The sequence below is a fragment of the Chlorocebus sabaeus genome, chromosome 7, assembly GCF_047675955.1.
Source record: "Chlorocebus sabaeus isolate Y175 chromosome 7, mChlSab1.0.hap1, whole genome shotgun sequence".
NCBI lineage: Eukaryota > Metazoa > Chordata > Mammalia > Primates > Cercopithecidae > Chlorocebus > Chlorocebus sabaeus.
In genome coordinates this window covers 93596313-93609191 of record NC_132910.1, presented here as the reverse complement: position 1 = coordinate 93609191, position 12879 = coordinate 93596313, and the positions used below count along the sequence as shown (strand labels likewise).

General features: G+C 35.3%; 1 protein-coding gene across 9 annotated transcripts in view; it reads left to right on the top strand.

Annotated features, from left to right (window-relative positions):
- The window catches only part of INPP4B (inositol polyphosphate-4-phosphatase type II B), an 819089-nt gene that overhangs the window by 274356 nt on the left and 531854 nt on the right, over positions 1-12879 (top strand). The window contains exon 1 of one of the 9 annotated variants that reach the window (XM_037992390.2): positions 2946-4287. The exons of the other annotated variants lie outside the window; for them this stretch is intronic. The gene's annotated coding sequence lies outside the window, so the exon portion shown is untranslated. Of the gene's footprint in view, positions 1-2945; positions 4288-12879 lie in introns of those variants that run through there. 9 annotated transcript variants of the gene reach the window in all.

Below are 12879 nucleotides of genomic sequence, written 5' to 3'. Positions count from 1 at the left end.
CAGAATTTCATAGTTTTACATGCCAGTTGTACAAAGCTTTATAGGCTTAATTGAATGCAACAACAGAGCAGTATGACAAGCAATCTTCAAAGACACAAAAGGCTTTGGAAAGAGAAGATAAAAGTAATGAAACCTACTACAGACAATCCAAGAAAATGAATCTTTAGCATTGACTGTCTATGGAGCAGCAATATGCAACTGAAGAATGGAAAAAGTGGCAAAATATTCACAAACATATTTTAGTAGCCCTGGTACAAACCAAAAAAGCAATTCATTCATTTATTCACTAATTTATTTAATTTGCAAATTACTTACTGAGTGCTTTCCATATATCAGGCACTATTAAATACTGAATAACAACATAGCCTTCAAAAATACCAGTTGGCTAAAATATGGGTCTTAAAAAAATAAATACCTGGTGCTCTATTTCCTTTTGGAATAATCTGATTCAAATTGACTCTTTGCCATTCCTTGCCAAAACTCTCAAAATGTCATTTTATTTAATTCCATAATTGCTAGCAAAACTTACTTTTTCACTTGTTGGGACAACGTTTCCAATCTATAGATGGATATGAAATAATATAATTTTTTGCTTTTTTATTGCAAGGAGATAATTATGCTACTCATGCAAGAGTTTATAAAGACTGAGCACATGTAGTAAGACTAAACTATTGTTATTAAGTGAAACTCAGAACAAAGTTTCTCCAGCATTTATGATTATATATAATAATTACTGGCCTACTTTCAGGTTAAATGTTAATTAGTATATGTGAATAATGATTAGCTGACTTCTTTTGAATAACCAAATTAAATGGAAGTTAATGGATAGGTTAATTTGCTTGACTACAGTAATCATTTCATTGTATACATGTATATCAAAACATCAAGTTGTACATCTTTACACAAATTTAAAAAAAATTTTTTAAATTGCTCAGGATAACTAGGTTGCTGGGGTTATAAGTCAAGGTGTGGGATCCAGATTAAAAATAAGTGGGAGGAAGACAAGAGAAAAATGAAGAAGGCAGGAGCTGTGTGGATTGGAAGCTTTTCTGGGGGTGCCAAGGCCCCCTTCCTCTTTTCCCTCTTCACCCTCTGCCCCACTCCATGCTCTTTTTTTTTTTTGAGAAACAACAAAAAACTGAGTGAGGACTCCTGGAAATCTTTGGGATAGTCTCATGAAAGGGTAATTTCATGAGGTAGGGGTAGGATCACGAAAGGATACTTTTTCATGGGAACCAGGGAGAAAAACAGCAAGGCAATTATAAGATGCAACCATGGAATAAGAAAGAAGGTCTGATGGTAGACTTTGGGTTTTTATAGGTAAAATATTAATATGTCTTTCTTTAGGGGTGAAAGTGGGGTTGATGAGATGTAGCAAAAAAGAAATTAGGCTTGATGTGAAAGGAGAAGGGAAGTAAAATTCATTAACATTTCGGTTGGGTGTGCTACAAGTATGCAATGGGTGGTGAAATCTATGATTCTGAGTTCATCTGAGGTTTGTAAAAGCATTTTTTTATATGAAAAAAACAGCTAAAATGACTTAGATTGTTTAAAAATTGCTAATGAATTTTTTATTCTTCTTTAAATATAGTTTAAATGGCTTAATTATAGAGCATCTTCTGGGTGTTAGGTTTCCTATCAAGTTCAGAATCAAGTCAGATCATGCCTTCATGTAGCTTATAGTCAATTGTAGGGTATTATCTTCCCACTCAAATTAACTAAAAATTATTTTTTTAAACTTTCAATTTGTATTTTATTACTCCCCCACCCAATTAAAACACTTTAAGAAATGTTACCCCTATTACTTCCCAATGGAAAAAATACAGTAAAATATTACTTAATTTTTATAATGTGCTGAAAATTTTCAGTGGCTCTAGGAACAAGTGTAATAAGAGCTGTAAGTTAATTTTCAAATGATTGTTCAGGGATTTTTAAAAAAGAGGAAGAATATGAGGCTCTTGAGATATAGTTGTTTAGCAAGAGGACATATTGTTAATGTCATTGAAACTCACTTTATTATTGAGTATGAAATGAAATATATAAAGAAGCAATATTAGTTTATTTCTATTGGTTCATAGACACTGAAAAATGATGTGACTTCTTAAGTATGTATTGTTATTCTCAATAGGGAAGCACAAACTAATTTTTCTCTTTAGTTTTATTTATTCCCTACTTCCCGCATTTTGGAAGAGGCGTTCTTGTTGATCTTTGCACCTAGCTACTCAACTAAGGCAATAAATTTTATTGGAGGAGGAATGGAGGAAAAGTAATGTTGATTTTATTTTATTACCTATGTATTTTGTACACACAGAAAATTTATGTATGAGAGATGGCATTCGTTAAGTATATGAATTTTTAATGTATCTAATCACTGTATTCTTTATCAGTGGTAAGAGGAAAGCATCCTTCATTTTTTATGTGGACTTTTGTTTTATATGAAAGTTTTTCAGGGAAGAAAGCACAGATTCAATGAGCTATCAGAATGCAAATTTGGATGTTAGTGATAACTTTTACATTGAAATGAATCTTAGAATATAATCCTCAATTTTGACTTATCTATACCTTAGAGAAATTTTTACAACTACATTGCAGAGAAAGGAGCTAATCACCAGCGTACATGGTGTTAAGAGTAGAGATTCTGTTAGAGACTGCCTGAGTTTCAGTCCTGTCTCTTTTGCCCAGTTTCTCCCTTCTGTGAAGTAATCATGATAACAGAGTTCACCTCATAAGTATGTTTGTTATGCAAATTCAGTGATTTAACCTTTATAAAACACTTAGAACAGACTTGGCACACACTTAGCACTATGTGGTTGACTGTTAATAAGCAAAAGCAAGTAAACCACTCCTTTGTGGGGTAGAAACATATTTCAACATAGAGAGGAATATGTTGTTTTTAGCAAAAAAAAAAAAAAAAAAAAAAAATTTCATGTTTATTTGCAGTGGTAGATACTTTGTTGTTCATTTGCTTTTCATTTTTGTGTACTGGTTTCCAGTAATGTGATATTTTTATATTATATTTCTTAGATGCTGAGATTATCCCAAAAACTTTTGTTTCTACTTTTTTTCTTTTTGAGTTTGCTACATATTTTACAACTTGAACATGGCAGATGGTTTACAGTGCTACATAAGAAGGACTTTTTTCTAATAATGTTTTCATTAGGAAATTGGCTCTGCTGTGATCGTAATAAATGGTGTAGCATTGCTGAGAAACTGATATTGTCTGTTCTACAAACCTATGACATTGAACAAACAATGGACAGAATTATCCTTCACCTTTCCTAAATACAAGGCCAAAATTAAGATAAAGGAAGGCTATGTAGTTTTCCCCTTTCTTCTTGCCATCCAGCGGCCATCTAGAATTTGTAAGGCAGAAAGACAGTCTGTGTATGTGTGTACAATTGGGTGTAATGTGGCAAATATTATTTCCCATTATTATTTATACAGGCTAAAAATTTACATGGTATATTTAAGTAATTCATCAATCTTATCTCTGATTTATCTAAAACATTTTAGGTAAACATCACAATGTTTAGTTTAAATTCTAGTCTCAGCAGTTACATTTGAAAAGGTTGTCTTATGACTTGTTGGTATTAATAATCCATTTGCAATTACCATACTAATTGGTTCCATATGCCTATAAAATATTTCTCTGAGCTACTAAATTATCACCTACTGAGAAGTTAAAAATATTTATTTGATACTTTTTCCAACAGAGAAGCAATTCTGCTTCAAGCCTGAGTGGTGCTAAATTGTATTTTGAAGTATATCCTATCAAGTAATATCATCTTCATAGCTGTTAATTATATCCATGATTATCTAACAGGATTATTAATGTATTTTTTTCTGCTCTTAATATATCAATGATGGCAAAGAGACTTTTTTTTGAGACTTGTCACTTTTCTAATTTGGATATTTTTGGAAAAATACGTTAAGTACTCAGGTTTCATTAACTTCTTAGGGTTACTTAGATACGTACATGATATAAAGGAAAGTGCATAAGGAAATTGTGATAACAATGAAGTCCGATATCTAAATCTTTTCCTTATTTATTCATTTAATTATTTCTTAAACATTTCTAAATCTTATTTGTATATGAGGGAAAACAGGAAGAGTTCCATGCCAGCAAGCCGATTTCTGGGTGATTCAAGTATTCAGGTAGTTCTGTGGCAGACTTTGGACCTTAGTAAGTCACCAGAAGTGACGAAGCTTCAGGTCTTACAAGATAAGGCCAGAGTTGGGAAACACCTTGAAAATGAAAGAAACGACTTGAGAAAAAGAACTTCCTTGGTAAGATCAGACTGTTCTTTCTCCCTATAATTTATAATTCTGTTCAGCAGCAAATAGAAAAAAAATAAAATAAAATAAGAAAAGAAAGGAAAAGGGGAAAGAATAATCAAAGCCAAACTAGAATCAGAAGGAAAGAATGCAGAGGGAAAAGGTTCAGCCTTGAGCTCACAGTCTCTCACAGTTTAGCTCTGGAACTGTAATCCTTTAATTGAAGCCTTGCTCTATTCCAAAGCATTCAACTCTTATTAACAAATCTCATGAACTATTTGGAAAATATGATTGTTTGAGCCAACCAATGTCTTAGGTAAATTTGTGTTTTAATTGCAAGAAGCTAGAGTATGCTTTGAGACTACTTGAATTGGAAATGGTTTTCTTTTTTTCTTATTCTTTTACAGGAGCATAAGTAAATAAAGAGCAATAATGGAAACCTTCCTTAGAGTATGCAATGAACTACAGTTAGAGAATTATTTAAGAATGTGATTACTTTGACTGTGGTCATTTACAAAGTGCTGTGTTTATGTAGGAGATACGCTTTTTCAAGTGTACTTTTTCCAATATGTATCTATCTATTTCACGGTTATTACAGGTATCAGAAATAAGAAAAAATATTTATTGAGATAAACTTACTTATTTCAGCATATATTTATTCAACATGCTCATGTATTACCTAAAATGAAAGATATTTTTCTTTTTCATTCTACCTTTTCTACAGAGGGGCTGAGCCTCCCTGCTTCTTTTAACTTCATCATCTTCTTTTATCAGAAGGCTGAAGGGGGAGATGATGAGCTAAAGAACAACTTTCAGCACCCACTGGGAGGGAACTACTAGAAGAGTGACTAGTTGTAGTTGGCGATCAGCAACATCTGCCCTGTCCCTCCTTTCCTGTCAGGGCAGCTGTGCCCTCTGACCCAGTGTGTGAAGTGATGGATCAACTGCCCACTCTCTGAGCTGACCTCAGTTGTGTTGCTGTGTATGGATTCGAGTTAATTCAAAGGACGATGTACTTCTATAGTGTAGTTATTCAGAATGCAACACTTTTGCCAATTTATATAGGAAATGAAGACTGAAATCTCTAGCTCCTGAGTGCTCTTAAAATAGGCTGAGAGACCTAGTGAAAATTAAATTCCTTATAACAATCTCTTTCCCATCTAACCTATATATAAATATTTGAATGTGCAGGATCAGATACCTGATCTGTAAAAGGATAGCGTTTGAGGGGATGGTCTCTGAGATGACCGGGCTCTGACAATCAATCACGTGACTATCAAAAACCTTACATGACTCTGAACATAGTCCTTACTTCTATGGAAAGCCCAATGGAACGCACTGATGAAAAGAGAGCTTCACTTATTCTTTTGCTTTTTTTTTAAAAATGAGCTGGTTATGACTTTGCACGTAAGTCTAATTGTGCACTTAGAAACTGATAGTAATAGAGGTTTACAGTTCTTTTTAACCTCTTGGAGAGTCCCAGTACACACAGAACATTATATGGGCCAAAGAAACTTCTGAACCTAGAAGTGGGGTTTAAATACTGATTCTGCCTTTTACTGGCTTTGTAACACTGGAAAAGTTACATATTCTCTGTAAACCAAGTGTCACATCAAAGGCAGTCATTCCTATGTGTTATCCCTCTTTCCCAGATAGCAATCTCACCTTTTCTGCTGCCTGCTAGACATTCTGTTTAGGATATCTCAATAATGCCTTCAAATATCTGCCTAAAACAGAACTCCCTTCTTTGAAAGTACAGGATCATATTCCTTCTCCTTCCATTGACTCACCTTCTGCATAGAAACCCAGGTGCCCAGTTTAGTAAATAAGAATCTTTTTTTCCCCTCCTTTTACATCTCCTTCACATTCAATGAGTACAAAAATAATTTTCATTATTCTTCATCTTATTTCTGTGTTCACTTTCCTTTTCTCCATTTCTATGGTCATTACCCTGGTTGAGATTATTATGACTATGTGCCTGAAATAATGTAATAGATCACTTACAGGCATCAATGCCTTCCACAGCTTTCATTTCCACCCCCTTCATTTTGTATACTACCTTCTGCTACCAGTTTAATCTCCTTGAGGCACAGTTTTCATCCTGTCATTTTTTCTTCTTAAAAGTCTTTAAATGGATCTCTTTGTGAACTGAATGAAGGCCAAACTGAAAGTGCCTCTAACACATATGAGTGTACATACCTTGGTGTGTCTCTTATACTAGGTCGATGAGGCTCTGACAATCGATGCACTTTCTCTGATTTTTTTTCATATTTAACTTCAGTTTTGCATTTTTGGCAAGGATACCAAAGAGTGAGGTTGTGACCTTCTCAACATATCTTATCCAAAGACTCTTGATGTCAATTTATTCCATTACTGAAAATGTTAACTTTGATCCCTTGGGGAAGGTGGCATTTGCCAGGTTTCTTCCCTAAAAGGCACTATATTTCTTTGTACTCTACAAGTGTCTCATGGGGAAATAATTTGAGAGAATTTAAATATCCTGTAATTTATCACACCTCTGCCACTAATTTTAGCATCCATTAATGATTCTTGCCTGAAACAACTATTACTGTGGTGTTTGCCAAATAGTAATTTTCTGGTTCAGCAATTCTTTAACTGAGATACAAGTTGTAGTTTTATAGTAAGGGAAAGTTTTCTTTTCTCCTTTATTTATTTATTCATTCATTCATTCATTCATTCATTCATTCATTTGTTCACTTATTTATATTAGTACAGGCACATGAATCCTTACATTATTCTATGGGTTATATCCATTATGATCAAGATTTATTTTGTTATTTAGTGTTTCCATATTTGACCTTTAGGATCACCAGTCAAGTTGGCTACTTTGTCTTTTTGAAATGTGCCTATTCTTTCTTTCTTTTTTAACTCTTTGGTATTTTCTAGAACAAAATATTTCAGGCTCATCTTATTTTTTTCTCCTTCAGCCTTGGATTCAACTGTTTCTCCAAGGAGCCATAGTTTTCTTATGTTGGAGAGTGGTATTTAGAAACCAAAGTCTGGGAATCTGTTGGGCTCATTGATGTGAGGGCATCCAGAATACCTGACCAGTACTCATGAAAATTGTCAAGGTCATAAAACACAAAGAAAGACTGAGGAACTGTTTCATATTAAAGGAGACTAAGGAAATATGACAGCTAAATGCAAAGTGTGTTTTCGGATTGGATCCTGATCCAAAAAAGAGCATTGGTGGAACAATTGGAGAAATTTGAATATGTTCTATAGATTAAGTAATATTCCGTATTATATTATAATCTTATACATTTTATCCATACAAGAGACTGATTTAAGAAAAATCAGTCTTAATTCCTGACCTGAAAATAGTATGAGAGTGCCTGAGTCACTCCATTTTTTTAAACCACTACTGGACTCCTCCCATTCCTTACAGTAATATTTTTCAAAGTGTGATCCATGAACAACCTGCATCAGATACTCTAACATTCCATATTAAAAATGTAAAGTTTGAAAATTTAAAGCCCAAAGTCTGGGCCCCATCAGAAAGTTGCCGAGTCTTAATATATGAGTAAGAGAGTTCTCAAAATTTCTGTTCAGATGATTTTCATATGCCCTACTGTTTGAGGACTACTGGCCTGGGCCTTTATCAATATACTTCAATGCAGGATATTTATGGGAGCATCGAGTCTTCCATGGTCTGGTTCTTACTAATTTCTGAGTTTCTTTTTTATGGTTTGCCACTCCTTAAGACACTACATTTTTCTACTATCAATTCCTGTACCCCGCTGCTTATGCCCTGCTATTTCACTTGTTTATACCTTTATCATTTCCTCTGCCTGACATAACTGTCCCACCTTACTTCACTTGATCCACTCATAAATCTATTTTAAGTCCTCACGGAGGTGTTCTCTGCTCCAAGCCTTCCTGGCTTCCCCAGGTAAACTGTAAGCCTCATATTACGCACCAGGGAGTTCTGTTTCCACAAAGGACTATGAATAAGCTTTGTTAGCATGCTTGCACATAGTTCCTATTCAGTAAAGTTTTAGCAAAATGGGTTAATAACTAACTGACTTGCAGGAAGTTTCTATATGGATTCTATCTACTATCTTTTGTTGTGTGAGAAATCATTATTAAATTTAGGGGCTTGAAATAACAACTGTTTGGCTCATAAACCTGTGGGTTGGAAATTTGGTCTAGAATCAGCTAGGCAGTTTTTCTGTTGATACAATTGGACTAACCCATGTGTCTGTGGGCAGCTGCTGGTCAGTGAAAAGGCTCTGCTTCTGGGGATTGGCTGACTGTTGGGTAGAGCCATAGCCATAGCTGTGCCGTGAACCTTCCTCTGGAAGGCTAGACTGGACTTGGGCTTGGGCAAATGGAGGTGACAGGTTCTCAGAAAGAGATAGAGAGGGAGAAGTGAGAAAGAAACTGCAAGTTATGTTCATGCTTATGCTCAGAACTAGACAGTATCATTTCTGCCACTTTCTATGAGCCAAAGCAAGTCCCAACACTACCCCAAATTCAAGAATGGGCAAATAGACTCAAGTTCTTGATTGGAGGTACTCAAATGTTTATGGTCATTTTTGCAATCAATTCCATGGCTCTAATGCATATGAATTGATGATTGTAATTTACAATGTAGGTATAACTGGATTCTAATTTTCTATCACTGCTATTGCCTTATAGATAGGCCTCATTTCATTTTAATCTTCAAACCATTCTGTTACAAAATGTTGCTGCTGCTTTTCCAGCCCTGTCACCTTATTCCCCTTCAATTTGCCTATTCTGGAGAACTCTTTGCATCTATTTATCGGAAACACAGATAAGGATGTACTATTCAATTAAATACTTGAATTTAGTTACATCTTAAAATGAAGCCAACATTCTCAGGCACAGCAAACTGTGGACTCTAAGTATGACACTGGACATGTTGCCAATAAGAAAGCACATCATTTTTGTAACCTTGATTTTTTCCTTTCATTGTCAGTTTTTCTGTCTTAAAAAATTGACAAAATCCTGCTTTCTTTCTGTTATATCAGTTGGCCTATTTTCTTTGTAAAAGCAGTGTTCATCTTTCTGCCTAGCAGAGGTACTCTTCACTGCTAAGCAGAGCTGTCTTTAAAGTTACAGCCATCTTAGGGGCATGTCCCTTGGCCTCTTTACTGGTAGGGTGAGAGGTGCTTTGACTTAGAGTTTGTGTGTTGAACCCTAGCGTTTATTATTGACATATGCACCTTTGTATCCCTATTTCCACAGTCAATCTGGGAAATTCAACTACACTGGCATTTAGTTTGATTTTCTTATCCACCTTGGAAAAAAGTAGCAATATCTAACATTTTGCAAATAACATGAGAAGAGAGAGTGGCGTGGAAATTATTAAGAAGACCTGTTGGTTTTCTACCCTAGGGACTTTATTTTCTTTTTTTGCCTATAATCTCTCTATTTTCTTTCTTATGGATTCTAAATAAAGCTCTCAGAAATCTTTTGTCTTCTTTAACACAAAGTAGATTTTGTGCAACACTTGGGAACTGGACAGTTTTGTTTTCAAACAGCGATAGGATGTCTTTCTTATTTTTCAAGGACACCTTGGCCACAAGTACTTTCCTGCTCTTGGTCTCCTTGAAGCTTGGCATCCAATCCTGGTATTCATTGAGGGGAAAAAGTCCTAGAATTTGCTTTGTGACCTGGGCTATATGGGATGTAAGTATATGTTACAAAACTTAATGCATAAATCTGCTACTTTTGATACAGTCTGGCTCATGGAGAGATGGGATTTAGCTGCTTGTAATGAGAATTTGATGTGACTGGAAATTGAACAGAAGCATCTTTTTATTGAAGGTACTGAGGCTTATAACAATCATTCAGTGGCAGAAGTCATTGTTTTTCTCATTACATTTCAACTAGAAAACCTTTCAGTGCTTCATGAGAAAATACCTATCTTTGTTCAAGCAAGAAAACACTTGGTAACTTTCCCTTTACGTCCACCTAAAGCAAAATGATGTAGTGAGAATCCTGTACTCTACTTTAAAGATGTGCCTCAGTTTTCCTCTATGTTAAAACCTTCTTTCCTCTTCCTAGGTCAGAACTGACCTTTTATAAAATTTCACTTTTCCTGTTTTTCCCCCTGTGAGAAGTGAGGATCTTAATCAAAAGAAAAAAGGAAAAAAGAAAAAGAAAAAAGAGAAGGAAAAAGTAATTCTAGACATACTACTGCTGAAGGTTTGAAACGAACATAGAAACTCTCTGCAAAAAAATTATTTTTCAGGCTTTAGACAGAACCTTTTTTACAGTGTGCACATAAACACTTCAATCTTACAGATCTTAAAAGAAGATGAGCACCCAAAGCATATTGAATTCGATATTGAATTGACGTTGAAAGAAAGACATTCTAATTTCTTGCTCCATTCACAAATCAACTTTAGAAACTTTAACAAGTCGGCCAGACATGGTGGCTCACGCCTGTAATCCCAGCACTTTGGGAGGCTGAGGCAGGCGGATCATGAGTTCAGGAGTTCGAGACCAGCCTGGCCAATATGATGAAACCCCATCTCTAGTAAAAATACAAAAACATTAACCAGGTGTGGTGGCCCACACCTTTAGTCCCAGCTACTCCAGAGGCTGAGGCAGAAGAATTGCTTGAACCCGGGAGGCGGAGGTTGCAGTGAGCCGAGATCGCGCCACTACACTCCAACCTGGGCAAAGAGCGAGACTCTGTCTCAAAAAACAAACAAAAAAACAAAGAAACTTTAACAAGTTATATAACCTTTCTGCTTCAATGTTTCCATTTATAAAATGGGTATCTAGACAAATGAAATAATTTTGTGAGTTAGTTTCTTCCTCAAAAGTATTTTTTAAATCTCAAGTCTCTTTTAAAACAGTATTATATTTTTTTCTTCCATAACAGAGACTACATCCAGAAAAATCAGTGAGTAGAGAATTTTGTAGTTATTAATTTGGTCTTCTACCACACTTTTTTTAATTAAAAAATTAAATTATGATCTTTTACAGAAGTGTAAATTATACTATTCATGAGTTTAGCTCTTACATATATTTTCTGTTACATTTAAGTGCTGTCTTATTAAATACTTTTTTGGGGAATTCATAATATGGATTTGGCAGTAATTCCCTGTGGAAAAAACAAATGATAATAAAAAGGTCACTTTAGTTTTCACCAAAATGGCAGTCGAGATTTTATCAATCTATGTGAGACGGATTTTTTAAAAATTAGTAGTTGTGATGGTAAATATTGAGTGTCAACTTGACTGCATTGAAGGATGCAAAGTACTGTTCCTGGGTGTGTCTGTGTGAGTGTTGCCAAAGGAGATACATTTGAGTCAGTGCAGTGGGAGAGGCAGACCCACCTTCAGTCTGGGTGGGCACCATCTAATCAGCTGGCAGCACAGCTAGGATAAAGCAGGCAGAAGATGTTGGAAGGAGCGGACTTGCTGAGTCTTCTGAACTTCATCTTTCTCCTGTGCTGGATGTTTCCTGCCCTCGAACATCAGACTCCATGTTTTTCAGCTTTTGGACTCTTGGACTTACACCTGTGGTTTGCCAGGGCCTCTTGGGCCTTCGGCCACAGGTTGAAGGCTGCACTGTTGGCCTCCCTACTTTTGAGGTTTGGGAACTTGAACTGGCTTCCTTGCTCCTCAGCTTGCAGACAGCATATTGTGGAACTTCCCCTTGTGATCGTGTGAGTCAATTCTCGTAATAAACTCCCCTTCATATGTACATCTACCCTATCCCTCTAGAGAACCCTGACTAATACAATAGTAGTAGTATTTGTGAGCTTTTAGAATTAAGAAGTATCTTAAATTCCACAGACGAGGCTGATTGTCTTGTGCCCATGCAGTGTCTAGGCTGACCCTTTTCCTGCTCAGCATGCTTAGGAGAGGCACATGGCTGAGGCAGGGAAGGGAAGCACAGGCTGTTAGCATTGAGGATTAGATCTTCCTATAGCACTTCACTTCCGTAGCAATCTCAATAGAGAAAACATGTCTTGATAAACCCCCTTCTGTGAAATTGGAGAGGAGCTATTTGTTTGTGTTTATTTCCTGCTGCTTATCTGATGTGATGTCCTGAGATGTAATGAGGCTTTTAGAGATACCAGTCCTCATATACCACCTAGATGCCTCTAGGCAAGTGAGATGGACAGAATGGCATTAGCTCTATTCTTGTTGTTGATTTTTAAATTGTATAAAAACTATGTTCATGAGTGAAATGTAAATAAATAACTGAAACTTTTTTTTTCAACATATGATAATAGAAAGAAGATCAAGCAAGAATAAAGGGAAATTCAATGGCTTGCTCTTCTTATTTTTAGTATACTCTTGGCAGAATGTTCAATTTATACATTGAGAGTTTAAAGTACTTTAATGACATGTCTAGTTAAACTAGTGACATAAATAATATATATATGGTTATCATAGGTTTATGTTTAAAGGGCTATGATTACAAGATAAATATGTGTAGAAGTGTGGGTGACACTCTAGGATTAAATCACAATATTGATAAAAACTTATGCATACGATTTTGCTGTTTGCAAGTCTGCTGTCATGTTTAAATAATAAAAATAGCAAGACATCCTTGCTATTTTATGCTTTTGAATGTTATATGCTATTACGTGTA